The sequence below is a fragment of the Vicugna pacos genome, chromosome 14 (genome assembly GCF_048564905.1).
Source record: "Vicugna pacos chromosome 14, VicPac4, whole genome shotgun sequence".
NCBI classification, from domain to species: Eukaryota; Metazoa; Chordata; class Mammalia; order Artiodactyla; family Camelidae; genus Vicugna; species Vicugna pacos.
Window position 1 is genome coordinate 70,473,470 of NC_133000.1, and position 6,389 is coordinate 70,479,858.

Below are 6,389 nucleotides of genomic sequence, written 5' to 3' on the forward strand. Positions count from 1 at the left end.
CAAGTGAGTCACTTAGTGGCCATGCTCTGTGCATCCTCAGAACCACACAAAATCCTCCTTGGTAGGAACTTCTGTGCAGAATGAAATTTTCAATGTTTTAAGCATGAAAAAGTCTCTAATTCAGAGTTTACATGGGTCATAAAGATTTGGGCATTTAGAAAGTAAAATCATAGAAAAATTATTTTTGTAGGTCTGTCTCCTATTTTCTGCTTTTAATATAAATCTACATCCATTTTATATTTTCAGTAAGTAATTCTGAGACCCCTCACAGTAGGAACTCCTGCTTGATATTCACTGACTTAGACTCACGATCCTCAGAAGAGTGGTTTCTGGTTTCTGCATGGCTTCCATATAGACTGGCCGTACCTCACTCTGCCTTCTTATTGCCACAATGCACAGCAAAGTCACTCAGAGAAGAATAAAGAAGTAAACATTATTACATTTTTAATGTCCAGCGGTGCTTTTTAAATTAAAATTTTCCAACTTATGACATGATTGGATTTTCAGGTGCCAAAGATCTTTGACTAACCGAGGAAGTTTAATCGATCACTATTTTTTTGGCAGATAAGCAGCAGGGATCACTGATGATAAGAAATTAATCTGTTCTTTGTTCACAGAAATTCATTATGACACAGAAAAAAATGACCCCAAGTCAATTATTTTTAATAAATTATAATTATACAAAATGAATTCATCATATAATCAAAGTTCAAATATCTAACTTCAGTTACTTTGCTCCAACACTGACTTTTTAGGTATGCTTCTGAAATTCATTCCCTAATTTTAATAAACTTGAAGTGAAACAACAATGACACACACACACACACACGTCTCTTTTCCAGGAGTTGTGAGTACTATATGGAGGCTGAGCTGTCGATGTGGTTTGCTAAGAACCAGGCTTGACACAAAACCAGTGCTTTGATGCCGTTGTTATTGTGAATATTACTGTTGACATTAGGGAAAGTGTGAGAAATTCATACTGAGAAATGAAGCATAATGACTCACATTTGTATCAAACAATGCATTAAGCCATGATGCATCATGTTGTTAGAGACCAGCCTATTTTATGGAGGCTATATTTAGAAATCTAATACATTTAAAGAGAAACAGTCTATTTAATCCAAGGTTTCAAATGTGTCAACAAAATGTGTTCATTTTTAAATTATGCTTTTATTCTGTGTATAACTGTATGTGTAATAGAGTCTTCTCATGAGAGAAAACCATAGTTCAAGTTCAGTTTTCTCCTTGTCAAGATGAAGTAAGAATGGTGAGAATAAATGTGGTATTAAGCAGTGCAGTCGAGCAGTTCAGAGCATGAGATTTTGTTTCAAACAGAACCCAGTTCAAGCCTGTTTCCACCAGGTGGTGAATGTGGAGTTGGCGCACATTGCTTAACATACTTAAGACTCAATTTTCTTTTCTGTCAGATAGAGATGGTAAGAATAGTCATACTTACTTGTAAGGTACTTGTGAATGGAATAATCTCTTTAAATCAGTTAACTGGTGCAAGAAGCATTTTTAAAGATTTAATAAATGGTATTTTTCCTACTATTATTGCTTTCCTTCCTCTTCCCCTTCTAGCAGGCCAGGGACTGATTAGGGGAAATTCCCCTAAATTTTCCTGAAGTTTCCCTGATGGGGAAAATTGCTTATAAAATGAAGTATCAGTGAGCCTGAGACCTGAAGCCTGAGTGAGGAGAAGGGTCTTTCGGGGGACTCCCAGGGAATGGCAGTGTGGAGCCAGGGCCAGAAACTACTTTCCGGGGTTGTCATCAGAGTGGAAATTCCCCAAGGCCTACGTCCTTCTGGGTCTTCACACAGATTTGGGTTCCTACGTGAGAGAATCTTCTGGCAGTAGTGTGCGTGAAGTCTCCATGCTGAGGGCAGAATTCCTCTGACCGTTTTGGGGTGGGAGAGACCAGCCCAAAGAAAGGGATGCTGGACAGACCGAACCAGAAGGCTGCTGCAGTGCCCAGGAGTGACTGGAGTACAGCCTGGGGGACTCCCTAGGGGGCTTCATAGGGTGATGGAAATGCTCTCCATCTTGTTTTGGGTGAGCGTTGCTCAGTCAGAATTCACCAGTCTGAATGCTTGAGGTCTGTGCATTTTATTACATATGAATCCCGAATAAAGATGTTAATAAGCAAACCACTTTCTGGAAATACCTCAGTAACTCAAACCATTTGCAGCAGTAAGATGCGACTTATAATCAGTCTGTCAGTAGTTTCTATATCACCGTCTGCCGCTCAGTAAAATGAAAGAGGAAATTCAGATGGGAGAGGCACACGCAGTGGCTTCTTTTGACTTTTTTTACTTCTAAATTCATGTTAATAGATAAAAGGTTAAGAATCTTATGCACACATGCGTTTTATAAACTAACATGTGTCAGCAATATTTAAGTAGTCACTTTCTTTTTTTAAATTCATTGCAAGTGCGTAAACTGTTGCCTCTTTAAATTCTAGTCTCACATACATTAAAAATATTATTCCTTAGAATAGCATTACTGACTTACTCCCGGTCAAAAAAACAAAATGAGTAACATTTTTAAGTGGTTTAATAAAAAACAGAACTCAAAAGGCTTTGTTCTGCTGTTGCTTGAGATGTGAGCCACATATGTTTCTGTAAGTACAGTGTTTAAGAAAATTTATGGATATCATTGCTTCCTATTTTGAAAAAAAGAAATCAGAGGTAAAGTGACTTGAAAAGACTGTATTTTCTTGTACACTGTTCCTTCATTTCCTCTATGCAAGAGCCCTATTTTGTTTGTGTATCCTGTGGCAACTCTTAGAAATCCAAATGTTTATGTGTGCAGCGTCATTTTTATATTTGAACAGTCATCCACATATATAGTCACATCTCTGTATATCTGTATCTGTGTCCATATATTTTATAAAGAAAATAATTATATGATTGACTAATTCATATACTCTTTTATCCACAAATATTTACTAAGAACCTGCTGTGAGCCAAGCACTGTGTTTGAATAAAGAAACCGTAACCTCACAGAAATCCTGGTCTAGAAAGTTTATTACTTGTTTCGAGAAACAGATGGAAAAACAGAATGTAAGGGAAGATTGTAGCAATGAAAATTGTGAGGGAAATAATGAAAGAGATTTGAGGAAAGATGCTGGAGAGAGAGCTCATGAGTAATAAGAATCCAGAAGGACAGAGAACAATTTTATATGTATACACATATACAAATATTTACCCAAAGGTGATAAAACACCTTGAATCTGCGATTTGAAAGGCATCCCCAGATCCCAAGATAATTTTGGGACTTGGTTGTAGTTCCTGAATTCGAAGAATAAAGAAACTATAGTGCCCATTTTGTGATGGGGAAAATAAAATGAAAGAATAAAAACGAAGTTCATCTTTTTATGGAAAAAGCTGGTAGAAAGATGGCAGTGGAGCAACATTATAAACTTCAGAGAAGCCAGGACTGAGACGAAGAGTAACGTGGCAAGCCAAGATAGCATCCATCTGCTAGCGCAAAATAAAGATAGTCTTGGAATTGCGAAGTTCAGGAAGTACTCTGCCTGGGCTGCCTTGGCTTGTTGCTCTAAGCCCATGCCCTGCCCTTCCCCAGGGCCTGTGTCCTCAAGCCAAGGGTCCCAGACCCCATCGCCAGCTAGCTTCTCAATAGCTGCCCACAACAGGAGGCCCTGATAGGAGACTGGCAAGTAGGAGGAAGAGAGAAACCGGGGTCTTTCCTCCCTCCTCTCTGTGTCAGGTGGCATCCATGGCTGGCACTGACTCTGTCTACTATGGTTCCAGCTCCCACCACAGTTCTGGAAGAACCACCTGGCCCCATAATTACTCCAGCCCTGACAGAAATAGCTGCTTTTTGCTATTGCTGATCAGTGGGCTGCCTCATCTCTCCCCACACTGCTGTCACTAGATCCTGTCACTGGTCTCTCACCCACTGAACTGTCTCACGTGGACCCTGTTTCACTGACGAGACCCTGACGTTCACGTACATCGGCTGTCACTACCGTAAGCATTCTGAGAAATGAGGATGGAATCAGAGCAGATATCTCAGGGAACACCGAGGGAGAAAGAGTGGGAAACAAGGGATCTTGCAATACGTCGTTAAGCCCTAATGGATGATGATGAAAACGGAAATTTAAAAAATATTGTTATGTAAAGCTTCTTAACATAAAAGAGATCAACAATAAGGGTGAACTTAATAACATTTTGGAAATAAATAATTTTAGGTTCTCTTAGGGAAAAGAGGAGATGGGGAAGTTCAGAGTATTCTTAAGACTTCATCCTGGAACAGAGAGGCAATGGCAAGCAAATGTCTGAGGTGGCAGCTGCAAAAATTATTTAGCACGGGTATGAAATGAGAAAAACAGGATTCCTGTAAAATAGGAGGGAGGTTAGGAAGGCATAGGGGAACCTCCAGTTCCACATGAAAAAATGATCCATGAAAATATGTGCCAAAAGAAGAGAAAATAGCACAAAACAATTAAGTTTAAGTACAACTTAAAGATTTAGAGTATGTTTATCAAAATGTCAGTGGGTTAAAATGTATCACATACGAGTGTCAGATTCCATTAGAAATTGAAAAATAACTCTATCATTTATAAAATTACCACAAAACAAGGTGTCGGAAAAGGTTTAAAGTGAGTGGATGGCAAGGGAACACCAAGAAAGGGAAAGGAAAAGAAAGCCCGGATGTCATGCTCTCGTCAAATAATACAGAGCTAAAGGCTGAAAGCATTCAGTAGGGCAAAGAGAGATGGTACTGATTTTAAAATGTTTGAGTCTTCAAAGAATAAACCTTCATGCACACGAAGAGGAGACCGTAAAGCAGAGATTTTATAATATTCTGGGGGCAAGCCTCACTTTGCCAAGTACTGTTGGAGGAGACAGAATGACATCTTCAAGCTCGAAGAATCAGGCAGCAGCTGTGCTAATTAAGGAGATGGCTTTCTGAGCTGAGGGATGAGAGTAATGAAGCAGATTTCTCTCCATCTTTCTCCGCAGACTTACTAAGTGAACAGCAAATTTGCACCTGCATTACCAGGCACCTGGGAGCCACTGCCTGGACACGGGTAAAAGCAATGTGCCCATGCTTACATCTGGGAGCACATCCTCAAGGTGGGCATGTGTGCCTGCAATGGTGGTCTTAGCACCAGTATAAAGAGAGAGCTGGAGGCGTTCTAAAATGGAGAACCGTAAGGTAAAGAATGAGCGTAGCACCCACGGCACCAACCCTCACTATCTGGTGGAGAAGGTCATTCGACTCAAATGTACGAGCCCAAATATTGGAAAGAGGAGAGCTTTGGCCTTACGGCTGAACTTGTTGTCGATGAAGCCATGGAGTTAAGTTTCGTGGGTGGTGTCTATGGTGGCAACATAAAGCCAGCTCCCTTTCTGTGTTTGACCTTGAAGATGCTTCAGATTCAGCCTGAGAAGGATATCATTGTAGAGTGTATCAAAAATGAAGATTTCAAGTATGTCCGCATGTTGGGAGTGCTTTACATGAGGTTGACAGTCACTGCAATTGATTGCTACAGGTACCTGGAGCCTCTGTACAACAACTATCAAAAAATCAAGAGCCAGAACCGAAATGAGGAGTTTGAACTGATGCATGTAGATGAATTTATTGATGAACTACTGCATAGTGAGAGAGTCTGTGATATCATTCTGCCCCAGCTACAGAAATGCTATGTGCTGGAGGAAGCTGAGCAACTGGGGCCTCGGGTCAGTGCTCTAGAAGAGGACATAGATGATTTGGAATCCAGTGAAGAGGAGGAGGAAGAGAATGAGAAGTTGGAGAGAGTGCTGTCACCTGATCATCGCCGGAGAAGCTACCGAGGCTTGGACAAGCCACGTCGTTCTCCCACACTGCGCTACCGGAGGGGTAGGAGTCGGTCTCCCAAACGGAGAAGCCCCTCTCCTCTCCGAGACAGGCATCAGAGCAAGAGTCCAAGGCGTCATCGCAGCAGGTCCCGAGATAGATGGCACAGATCTCGCTCCAAGTCTCCAGGCCGTCACCATAGTCACAGACATAGGAACCACTCTAAGTGTTCTGAAGGATCTAAGAAAAGCCACAAGAAGAGCCGGAGAGGGAATGAGTAACGGACTCTGTTTGGTCCCGATGGCCTTCTGTGGAGATGAAGGCACTTGTCTATGTGGAAGAATGAAGACCTACTCCCCAGGCAGCTATGAGAATATTTTAGATTTTTTTTCCACCAAGTTTGTTCACTTTTTTTCTTTTAAATGAGAAGAGGTGCTGAGTTTTGTGTCTCTTTTTGAATTGTAACCCACGTTTGAGGCATGATGCTTCCCAAGGGCTGCTTTTGATCTTTTTGTGCAACCAGCCTTGCTTGTACTTAAATTTATGTGGGTAGAATGGATTTGAGTAGAGGGTATGAATGACA

At 41.0% G+C, this 6,389-nt stretch overlaps 1 pseudogene; it reads left to right on the plus strand.

The window, feature by feature from the left end:
• Positions 1-5,170: 5,170 nt before the first annotated feature.
• LOC102541273 (pre-mRNA-splicing factor 38A pseudogene) lies at positions 5,171-6,087 on the plus strand (annotated as a pseudogene).
• Positions 6,088-6,389: the final 302 nt, after the last annotated feature.